Genomic DNA, 12,335 nt, shown 5'->3' with positions numbered 1-12,335 from the left:
AAGAATGTTTCATGTTTCCCATTCCTTGACTTATCTTTGTTGTGCAACATTGCATTTTAATGATAAGGAGTATTTCTTTTTTTTTTTTTTAAGGGAGAGGGCTGCTAATGGTACAGATGGCAGATAGTGGTCTGTCAGACTTTCAGACTCTTGATAATAAGAGGCAATTAGACATTTTTAGCAGATTTTTTTCTGGTAAAAGTAATCAAGAGTTCTATGTTTAGACTAGTATTTCTCAAAACATGATCCTGAGCAGCTGCATTAGGATCACCTGTGAACTTGTTAGAAACATGAATTCCTGGCCCACCCCATGCCTTCTTTCCCCCAAATGAGTCAGCAACTCCACATTCAGATTCTGATGCATGTTAAAATTTGAGGATTACTACCTAAGATGATGGAGAAGCCGATGGCATCTGTCGTTCCTTTTACCTCTTCATTTCTAACTTATTAATGGTCAAAACATAAATTAAAGTGAAATACTTAGAAAGTGCTTCTCCTCCCTATAAACTTATCCTGTCTGTGCTGTGATACACTGCTGCACATAGATAACTTTCAGTTATTAGGGGGTGATTTATTTGTCTAGTGGGTTACCCATATATTTGTGGTTTTCAGTGTGACAGGAGCCAGCTCTTGCTAGCAGTTATGCTGGTGGGGTATTTATAGGTACGATAACAAGATCTGTTCCTTTACTGTTTTCTTTTCTCTGCTTGCTCCTATCAACTTTAACATACAGTTCCAGAAAAGCAGAACCAATAGGATAGATAAGAGGAGAATTAATGTAGGAATTGGCATACAGTTATGGAGGCCAAGAAGTCCCATGGTCTGTTTTCTGCAAGCTGGAGAACCAGGAAAACTGTGGTGTAATTCAGTCTGGATGCTAAGGCCTGAGAATTGAGAGGCGATGGTGAGTCAGAACTGCCTGAAAACTAGGAGTGCTGATGGCCAAGAGGAGAATATGGATGCCTACACTCCAGCAGAGAGAAGGTTCTCTCATCCTCCTTTTTGTTTCTGTTTAGGTTCTGAACAGATTGGATGAGTTCCACTCATTGGTGAGGGTGATCATTTTTTCTCAGTTTGCTGATTTAAATGCTAATGTCTTTCGAAGACACTCAGATCAGCTAAGCATCCCTTAACTCAGTCAAGTTGACACATGATTATCCCACAGGCTCACCTAAGTTCCATATAATTTGGCCCCCATGACTTTACTTCCCATTATTCCCTAGCCTGGCTCATCTAGTCTCATCAGTTGGGGTGTGTGTTTGTGTGCATGTGTGTTTTGGGGGAGGGGTTAGATTTTTTTATAACAACATGATACTCATTTCCAACTGTATGTCTTCCATTATTATCCTTCCACATTTACCTCCTCCCCCATCACTCCTCTAATTTCTCCTATCTTTAGTGAGAGCTCAGCATACCCATCTCAATGAGTAAATCAAGTCTAAGAAGGCCTAAGCAAAAGAACTGGCCAACTGGACAAAGGAATATGTCCAGACAGCCACCTGCTAGGACTAAGGCTCCTTTGGCAGACACAAATTCTATAAGCAGCAAGTCCGACATGCCCTTGCTGGCTGGTGAGGTCTAGGCATGCCCAGGGTGGATTTGGGCCTGGTAGAGACCAAACCTGTAGGTGAAGATGCCAGTGAGTTTGGCAGATAGTTTGGAAAGGCCTGCAAAGAACAGATCCAGTCCCAAATCCCTGGTCATTCCCTAGTCACCCTCTCACTTTTACTGTTCTTTTGACCAAAGCATGTTACACCTAACAATTTAGGACTGACTGAATTTCCTAAATTTCTACGATTTAGGACTGACTGAATTTCTATGTTTTGTTTTGTTTTGTTTTGTTTTAAATACAGTCATTGTATTAGCCTGCTCCTGTTGCTATAACAGAATACTGTAGACTAGGTTGCTTAAACAACAGAAGTGGGGTTTTGGGGGCTTTTTTTTTTTTTTTTTCTTTTTTTTTTTTTTTGGTTTTTCTTGTAGTTCAAGAGGCTGGAGAGTCCAAGAAAAAAGATATTGTCCAATTTAGTCCCTGGGTGAGGGCTCTTCTCCTGGCTCGCACTTGGCTGCCTTCCCGCTGTGTACACGCATGGCAGGGAGTGAGTGAGAGAGAAATCAAGCTATCTAATGTCTCTTCTTATGAGGGCCCTACCCTTATGAATTTATCTGAAACTTATTCTGTCCCAAAGGTCCCATCTCCAAATACCATCGTATTAGGGGCTAGGGCTCCAACAGTTGACTCCATAAGCAGTCATTTTAAGATTCATGCTGCTATTTTATCCCCACTGAGCTTTTGCAGCACCAAGCATGAGAATAGGCAGTCAGTTAAATTTTGCTGGCTAATTGATATCTATATACTATGTATAGTAAATAAGTATAGATTTTAAAAACATTGAATAAATACCTTTCTATAAATCTGGACTCATTGCCTTTTAAAGTTTCTGCTGTATTGATTAAGCTTTTACTTGTCCTGTAATTCATTTTCCCTCTAGAGAGGAAACAAAAAGGGCTAGAAACAGTAGCACCACTGAAAGCAGCCTTGCTCAGGTCAGGAACTGCAGCATAATTATCTTTAAAATTTGCTTGCAGATCCGAAATTAAAGGGAGATATGATAAAGGTTGCTGATTTTTTTTTTAATCTAAAATAATCTGTCCTTCTTGTGCCTTACTCAGGACCTAGCCCTATTCCTGGGAAAGCATTTCAATAGCTAAAGCAAGTCAATCAATGAATAGTATTTACTGAGAAAATCCTATGTACCAGATTCACCCTGTTCTACTGGTAACTAGCTAGAACTATTTCTTTCAGAAATCCCAGTTAATATCCCCATTCTTTTTGGAGGTAGGGGAGTAGAGGAGTTATTTTTGACATATGGACCAAACCATACCACATGGAAAGAAAAAACAAAGGTCTGGAAAGAGACCTTCCTCTGTACTCAAAAGAACATATGTTTCTTTTTCAACCTGCTTATACATTTCAGGTGAAAAATAAAAACTCTTGGGTTCTAGTGTGTACACTTAGTTTGTTATGTAATGCACTCTATTTTCTCTTTAAATATGAACTACAGATTGTTGAACAAAAATCATAAAAATTATCAGATCAATACAGAATTTTAGATTTTTCCCCCAAGCCTTTTCCTAACTTATTTTTATCAGCATGAAACCCTCCTGAGAATATGGTGAGCTCTTTCCTCACTGATGTGCCACAGCCTAGAGTCTGGCAGTATTTACAACATCTACCACCCACAGAGCATAATTTTTTTTTTAAGGTTGTTTTCCTCAATGTGGTGAGATCAGTGATTTCTATCAGCAGTCACATCCAAGTTGCTTCTGGAATTATTAGCTGTGTAACTAAAAGTTATTTTCCTGCTGTTTTTCCTTATATTTTGAACTTTAGATTTACAGAAGTGTTGCAAAAATAGATTTTCTATATATGCTTCACTCAGCTTTCTATAACATTGACCATGGTAACATTTATTAAAACTATGAAATTAACACTGGTACACTGCTGTTAAATAAACTATATTTTGTTTGGTTTTCCCCAGACTTTCTACTAATGTTTGATCTATCCCAGAATCAAATCCAAGATGTTATGTTGCATTTAGTCATCATGACTGCTCAGTTTCCTTTATAACAATTTCTCATTCTGTCTTTGTCTTTGACTTGGACATTTTCTGCTGTTTTTACAGCTCTTTTCAAATGTACCTTTCTGTACAATCCAGATACTTTGTAACCATTGAATAGAATTCTTTATTTTTTATACATAAATAATTTCCACATGGTTTTTTCTATGTTCAAAAAAACTTTGAAAGGAGCAAACTATTTGTAGAATAATAAATTTTTAAAAAAGGAATTACCCAGGAAGACCTCATTGCTTGGTATAACTGCCTTTTTACATGGCTTTTCTGCTTTTTGTATCACCATGGCCAAATACAGTGGATATAAACATCCTTAAACATTCAGAATAATCTTAACATGTGAATTTATTGGACAATAATTCTATTGAGGGTACGATAATCATTTGCATAAATTCCAGACTCTTCAGCATGGCATGTAAGGTCTTATGATTTGGCTCTGCTCATTCCTCAAGAAGTACCTTTAGCTATTCCTGAACATTTTCAAGTCCTATGTGGTAGACAGACCCTGTGAGAGCTTCCAATAATCCCTGCTTCCTTTTCTGTATGACCCTGCTATATCATCTATAATTCTTCCCCTTGAATGTGGACTGAATTTCACTGCTTTTTTTTTTTTTTTTTTTTTTTTTTTTAGGAATAGCATATGATAAAAGAAGGAATGCCATTTCTTAGATTATCATAACAAAGACTGTGGCTTCTGTCTTGGGTGTTCGTTCTTTAATTTGAGTGAAGCCAGGCACCATTTGTGAGTGACCCTAATGAGAGGCCCACTTCAGGAGAAATTGATGTCTCTGGCTAGTAGCAGTGTGGATCTGAACCCTGCTGATAGATATGCTGGTGAGCCTGAAAGTGGATCGTTTTCCAGCAAAGCCTGGAGATGACTGCAGCCCTGGATCACCATTGTTTAACTTTTAAGAGACCCTGAGTCGAGCCTAAATTCCCAACTTGCAGAAATGGTGAGTTAGTAAATGTTTGTTGTTACAAGCCATTGAGTTTTAGGATAATTTTTAACATATAATTAATAATGTTCTATCCAACCAGACTAAAAACAATATCCCATATTAGTTGTACTTTCTCACATCTTGGTGCCTAGATGTTTGTCACTTATTTTGGTATTTAATCAGTGGTCATTAAGCCACTACCAAATGCCTGGCTCTATGCTAGTGGCCCAGATTAAAGACACCAAAATATGGTTTAAGAAATCCACAATTCAGTAGACAGGACAATGTTGATTATTAGTCACAACATGGCAAGTGCTGTAGTTGAAGCGTGAATGTATTTGTGTGAATTTAAAGAGAAGTTACTTAAGAAGCAAAGGAGTACCCGGAAATTTTTTAAATAGATTTTGAAGGTTAGTGGGGTTTTATCACACAGGAAAGGCAGCTGAGAGAAGAATGTGAACAAAGGTGAGTGTGGGAGTCAATGCTGCTTTGCAGGGGATGACAGTGTACCTGGGCTGGAGCTGTGTAGGATGGGCCTTGTGGTGGAAGAGAGGACTGTTTTCCACTCTCTGCCCTTTTACACTCTTGTCCATCCTTCAAGGCCCAACTCAAATTTCACTGTTACTTTGAAACCATCTCTGCCTTTAATGATCTCCCCATTCAATTACTTGTCTCTTTGTTCTTAAAGTGTGGCCCTAGCAAACTCTTTGGAATGGTGAACAGTGTCTTTTGTGTGCCTATCAAGAACACTGCTGAGCAAGTAAAGTTAGATATGAATCCTTATTGATTAATTGAAGATGGCATTTAACTTTTGTGTTTCTTGAAGTCTAAGTTAAAATGATAAAGCTGAATATACATAATCAACAACTGTAATGCAGCACTGAGATACATGCTTGATAATGATGCTGCGAATACAAATGCAGCCGAATGATTGAAATTTAAGCTGATATTTAGAAGCATAGCCTTGATATGAATAGGCAAATGGAGAGTTGGCTATGGGAAGAGCACAAGAAAATGCACAGATGGGTCTGAGTGCTGCAAGGGTGGAAGGCTCTACTCTAATTGGAATGGAGATTTTTTTCCAGGGAGCAGTGTGAGAGGTGATTGGGTAGCACAGATGAGCCCAACTGAGAAGATGTAAGCCCTAATCCATGAAGGAGAAGCCCATTTAGTATTGGCTTAGGTGTTCTGGGATCCAAAGTGCATATTGTAGAAGATAAATATCCCTGTTACCTACCTGTGAACTCTGGTTAATACAGGGACATAAGCTCCTGAATATCCTACAGAGTATTTCAGGGAATTGCAAGAAGTGTTCCACCTGAATTGACAAGTGAGGCAAACTAGTATAGGGATACCACGTGTTCCTTCTGGCCCCTCTTTGGACTGCTGTATACTATCCCTCCCACAGAACTAAAGGAGGTTTGTTCTGGATGGGCTGTCACTGCTGCCTCTGATGGGTGAGGCTCAGAGCACTCAAGCTTCTGGCCATCTGTCATTATAGTCATTGTAGTTATGTTCCCCGTGTCACCTTTGTGCTGCCCTAATGTGTTATAGATTAAAAGAAAAAGAGTTATTTCAATTGCTGCTTATAGTTTTACACTCTACTTATATCTTCTGCCTCCCAGGGCTCAGTCATATGAGTTCAGCTCAGGATAAGCAGAACAGGGGAGGGAGCTGAACCTGAAGAAAAAATCTTAGTGATAAACTTGATGCTCTATGTATCTTTTCTTCTTCTTCAGCCCTCAGCCTGCGTTACTCTACCAAATGTGTTGTGTCTGAGCCTCTCTTTATTTAGGGACTCTGTAGTAGTCCCTCTGTGAGGTTGACTAAATATTTTCAGACTTCTCTAAATTCCTAGTAGGGAATATCACTGGGGCTCAGGCCAGGACCACAGCTATACCATGCTCAAGTATGAACACGGGATGCCAGACTAGGAGAAAGTTGCGTAGTCAGATAGAGACAGGACCAGCAAATACAAGAGGGAGACTTAACTGTATGTTGGGATGGATGGGGAAGAGATGATCTGTATAGATCCTGTAGATATGGGTCTTTTGCCTTTGCTTGACATTATTTTACTCATTCTTATCATATGCTTGTATGGGTAAAACCGTTTAAAAGTGAGAGATAAGCAAGGGACTAAAATTATTAAAATACTGATTTTTATGATCTGACAGAGGTATGAAGTCTTACTTAAACTAGAGCAAGCTGGAAGACCAGCTATGAAAGTATTGAAATAATTCAGGTGTGGAGTGATGAGCATGCCTTTTACTTTCCATGCCTGTCACAAAACTCAAAGTGAAGTTTTGCACTGACTTGTAGTAGCTGTCATTTATCCAGATTTAGAATATGATTGCCTTTCATTTTTCAAATTACGTACATGTTTTCTTTGTGTCATTGGTCTTTAGGTTTTATCTTACTTGATTTTCCTTATAACCTATCACATATTACTTTTTAGAAGTAAATAGACCATATGTAATAAACTTTTTCATTCATGTATTTTTATTGCTAGTAGTGGCAAGCAAGACTGGAGATGAATGATGCTTATAAAGAGCCAAGGATTTTACAAAGGACTGGGTTAAGAGATGTCACCTAGTGGATGAATAGTGGTGTAACTGGGAATTGGAGAACAAGGTTAAGATGACATTAGTAACTTTTAAATTTGAAATGACAAATAGTTAGCTATGTTAGAGAAATTGTTATTGAAGTCTTAAGTATGTACTTCTCCACACTCAATTTTAAAGATCAGTGATCAAAACTGGATAATGGCTTGAATAATACAGGGTTCAGTAAGACTCTGCTCCTTTACAAGGCTGGATGGATGGAGGATTCAGAAGAGTGGTGTGATCAGAGTTCCCAGGGAATTCACAATGAGTGGATGTACTCATCTCTATCAGAGTAGTGACTGTGTGGGAAAGACAGTACGTGCTAGGTGTTGGAACTTACTAATTAGTGAGCACTCTTGATCTTCAAAACTTATAAAGAATATAAAGAAATAATGAGATTAGCAAAAAAAAAAGTATAATTGACAAATTCTGGAAGATATAGCACAAGAGTTTGCAAACTCAACTGCCTACAAGGTGCAGGCACATCATCGTAAATGAGTCAAGTGGCCAGGGTGTAATATAAAGAGGAGTAGTGCAGGGAGGGTGGACTAAAGTTCCTTTGGCAACCAGGCCCCCCCACCCCCACCCCCACCATCCTTAGGTGCTTTCCAGAATTTACCACATTAGCATAAACCCAGTTATGGTGGAAAGGGGCATATTATAAATAACAAGACACCTATTTCACCTTTATGGCTCTGAAGTATATTCAGTAACTGAAGACAAAAGACCAAATATTGTGACAAAAGATGTACCCCCCCCTTTTTTTTCTTACTAGGGCTGCACTCGCAGCATATGGAGCTTCTCAGGCTAAGGATGGAATCAGAGCTGCAGCTGCCGGCCTATGCCACAGCCATAGCAACGCCAGATAGGAGCCGTGTCTGTGACCTACACCGCAGCTCATAGCAATGCCGCATCCTTAACCCACTGAGCGAGGCTAGGGATCACACCCACAACTTCATGGTTCCTAGTCACATTCGTTTCCACTGTGCCATGACAGGAACTCCCCAGTGTTCTTAATGCTCAGAAAATTATAAGGGTTTTGATAGCCATGAGCCAGGAACCTTGGATGAAGACCAAATATATATTTCTTATAAGTCAATGTAGCAGTGGGGGGGGGGTAAGGGCTAGGAGTCTGGACTAGCCCCAGTAAAGAGATGAATAAGCCCTTTGGTATTAGGGCAGAAAGAGTGTGGCTGCCACATTTTTTATGTGACAGCAAATCTCAAAATAGGAAAAAAAAAGTTGTCAAATGTGCATCTTTTAACATTCACTCTATGTGACAAAAAGACAATTTACATCCAGGTTTCCAAAGGTTTAGTTTATGGGCTATGAAGTCAGCTTTGGGGTTTCAATCCCAGTTTTGTTTTCAGGTTATGATGGTATTTATGTGGTTACTGTGTACTAGAAAGTATAGTAAGTTTTCTGCATGTGTTATCTCAGTGATTCCTTATGAGACCCCTGAAGTAGGTGGTATTATCCCACCTTTGATACTGAAGGATATGAAGGCTTTGACAGGGTAGGTAACTTGCCCAAGGTCACTTGTCTAAGTAAGTGGTACCATCATGTTTTGGAGCCAAACTGGCTGACTGTAGAGCATGAACTTCACTGCAACTTTCTCTATAGATTTGTTGATAACACACTTCTAACTTTCTTTGAGTTTTTGTTTAAAAAAATCAAATGTAATAAATACCAAACATTGGCATTTATTTACCTGGCACTAAGTTCCAGGGAAGTTGCTCGGTGATTTCACGTTTGATAGCTATAACTATTAGTTTTTCTTATTCCTCATAGGAGATTCTACCTTTTAATTGGTACCCACTTTGCCCATTCAAAAGGAATAATCCCTTGCCCTTTCCCTGTCCCTTTAATTCTAGTCACTGTTTACATTTTCATGTGTCCTCTTTAACTTCTGGGAGCAATTGGGGATGAAGATGAGAAGAGACCCAGCCCACCTGAGATTCCTGCTCACTGATTATTTTACCACTGTTCCATGAGCCCAGCACTAAAAAAACTTTCCTTCTAAACAGTGTACATGTCTCCCCATGGACTTCTAAAACAAAAAATCATGGCCCACTGCTGAGCATCTATCTAGAAACACTCAGTTAAAACCACAGGAAGAACGATTGCAGAATGTGAAAGCTTAGTCCTAACACAGTTTCATCTGAAATGTTATATTCTTTGACTCTCTAGGGGAGAAAACGAAAGGAAATAGAAACAAATCAAAGAATAGGGATGGATATGAGGAGGAATCCAGCCAAGCAGTAGGTTACCATACAGAAACACAGAATGGTTTCTACTAGTCAAACAAAAGCCTGTCATAGTCCCAGGAATCAGAGGAGCTGAACCTGAAAACAAGTACCACACATCTTGGAAAAAATGAATCTGTGTGAAGGGGAGAAAAGTAGGACATACATTCTTTTTCTAAATGGCTTGATAACTACATTGAGTTAGCAAAGAAAATTACTTCTTTGTAATTGGTTGGTGTAGAGATAGCAGGTCACTGGGAAAATAACCCCTTCTTCTTATTCTTCTTTTTTATACTTTTGAGGAGGGAAACTAGACATTTGGGAAAGGAAGGAAAACCAGACTGTGACATCAAAGAGATTTCTTTTAAGCCAGGATATTATGCTAGACTGTTATGTAGTCTAGAAGTTGCTTTAGAAGATTTATATGTGATTGATAAAAATTGTTTAATACATCAGACTCAGGAATTGCTGGTCCTTAGATCTCATAATTAATAGAAAAACTTTCAGCAAAGTTTTAAACCATTAAAACCTGATAGATAGTATTTCTTTGCTGTCACATATCTTAAGATAAAAGGAATCTTGAATGTAAAATATATAGAACTCAGATATGATACTCTTTTGTTAAATGCTTATGATACATAAGCCACAGTGTTGGGTGCTATAATTCACATTATGTCAATTCTTTAAAACCTTTCAGTGTCTTCCCATTGAACTTGGAATGAAGTCCAGACCCACACTGTGATGCCCTGTAGTCTGGCCTCCACTTCTGTCCCACTTCATCTGTACCACTGTCCCTCCAGCCACCCTGGACTTCCTCCTGTGCCGCTCACATTTCTAGCTCTTTGCCGCTGTAAGTCCTTTCCACTTGCTGTTTCTTCTACTTGTGATACTAATTTCCTCTTCTGTTTCTTTAAAGGTGGCTCCTTCACACTTTTCAAATCCCAGCTTAATGTCATAGTCTCAGAAAGACCTTCCCTGATTCTCATTTTAAAATAGCTTTCCCATCCACCCCACCCCACCATCACTGATTTCTGCCACAGTTCTGTTTTCTTCGTAGAACTTGTCTGTTGTTTCATTTACTCCCCCCCCCACCCGAGTCTATAGTATAGGCTCCACAAGGACAGGGACCTTGTCATTCTTATTCTCTTGTGTCACATCCTAGAATGGTGCCTGGCACACTTGACATATGCTACTTATTTTGCTAAATGAAGACATGCAGGACATTGGAAACTAATATTTATAGAATCTCACTTTTATATCAAGCATTGTAAGTATTGTTTGTTAGTTTATGCAGTTTATTATGAGAGAAATTTTTCCATCTCAATGAGAAAAGTGGAAACTTGGGTCTTCTATGGTGCTAAGTTATTAAGGAAAGAGCTCATTATATAATGGATCTGGACTTTCTGTTCTTCCACTATGGGGTGTTGAAATCTTATTTAACATGCTTAAATTAAGTAGTTGGATTTAGTTCTGCTTTTCATGCCTCCAGCGAATTATGCATGCATTTGTGGGTATGAATGTCTTCATGAAATAAGCATCTTTTGGAGCAAAGACACTGTCTCTTGAATCCCCATAAAAGTGAAATGCCCGTAACATTAACACATATGATCCTTTAATTATAATCCTTCATTCACATAACAGTCTTGCAAAGAATTCTCACACACATTAGCTCTTCACATTTCCTTTCATGTCTCCAGTAGGCAAGCAGGGAAGTTATTTTCCTGCTGCAGATATGCTGCTGAAGCTCTGTGATATTAAGTGGCTTCTCCAAGGTCATGCAGCTGGTAGGTGGTGAGGGGCCCCTGGCCTCCATCTTCTGTCCCCAGAGCACAGTTCTATTGTCATAAGCCTCGTCCTCTTCACTCTTCGGACCCCAACTATCCTTTCTTCTCTGAGCAATTTCCTGAAAGTCAGTATTACGATGGGGTTCTTGGTAGGGAAGACAGCCAAGCAAACAGATTTCTGTGCCTGCTTCCCATTTCTCCCTGTGTCCCTCTTTTACCTCCACATCCCCCCCCCCACCAAAAGGGGAGAATGTCTCCATGATACCCTTACTTCTATATTTACTGCTCTGTAATATTTTAATCTGTGACAGTGATGAGATATTCTTTCTCTGATCATGTGATCAAATATGCTAATAAAACATGTCCCAGAATTTTTCAAATAGTTCTCTTCCCCCTCCATTCCACTAGTCCTATGCTAGTGTCAGTCATCATCTTTCCATTGTCTTTCAATGTTCTGACATGTTCTTTCCTCCAGTTTAGCCACCATCCATTCCACTCTCTCCACTGCAAACAGAGCTTCCATTCTACAGCGCAGATTTAATTATATTGCTTTTTCTCCTCACAAGTAATCACTGGCTGCTCTTCGCTTATAGCCTAACTCAGCCCTCTTCAAAATATCATCCTAGGGACTGAGTCCCTTGGCTAGTCCATCTGCCTTCCTGTTTTATACTATGTTCTTTTTCTAAAGAGAAAATTTCTGCGTGTTGTCTGTGCGTGCCATGCACTCTATCATACCTTTATCCCTTTTTGTGGTGTTCCTGCTTCCTGGAATGCCCTCTTTCCACTTCTCCAGTAAAGTTCAGCTCTAAGATAACTTCTCGTTTGAAGCTTTCCTGAACTCACCTCTATTATCCATTTTTCCAAAGAAGGTATTTTTCTTCCAGCCTTGCTTCCATGGCAGTTTGCTTGTACATGTATTAGGGCTACAGTTATAAGGTTTTGCTTTTAAAACTGTGGCAATAAGGTTTATCAACAAAATAGAATAGTTTAAATAATGGTGATAGCTACTTTCATTGCATTCTGTTGAGTACCCTTACTTCACAGGCCCTCGTATCATGGAAAGTAATGATGCTGCTTTATTCCTTTTTGTGATGTTAGAACCTACCATGGGACCTGGCATGCAGTAGTA

At 39.1% G+C, this 12,335-nt stretch overlaps 1 long non-coding RNA gene across 1 annotated transcript in view; it reads left to right on the top strand.

The window, feature by feature from the left end:
* Positions 1–8,322, top strand: part of LOC106505717 (uncharacterized) — a 38,451-nt gene extending 30,129 nt beyond the window's left edge. Inside the window, exon 3 of the long non-coding RNA XR_014824208.1 lies at positions 4,267–8,322. This is a non-coding gene — a long non-coding RNA (uncharacterized LOC106505717). The remainder of the gene's footprint in view (positions 1–4,266) is intronic.
* Positions 8,323–12,335: the final 4,013 nt, after the last annotated feature.

The sequence above is a fragment of the Sus scrofa genome, chromosome 13, assembly GCF_054392235.1.
Source record: "Sus scrofa isolate SSC_HxYL_T2T_F1_AM1 chromosome 13, Sscrofa_HxYL_maternal_Yorkshire_Landrace_v2.0, whole genome shotgun sequence".
In the NCBI taxonomy this organism is placed as follows: Eukaryota; Metazoa; Chordata; class Mammalia; order Artiodactyla; family Suidae; genus Sus; species Sus scrofa.
This window is presented reverse-complemented; position numbering and strand designations above follow the sequence as displayed.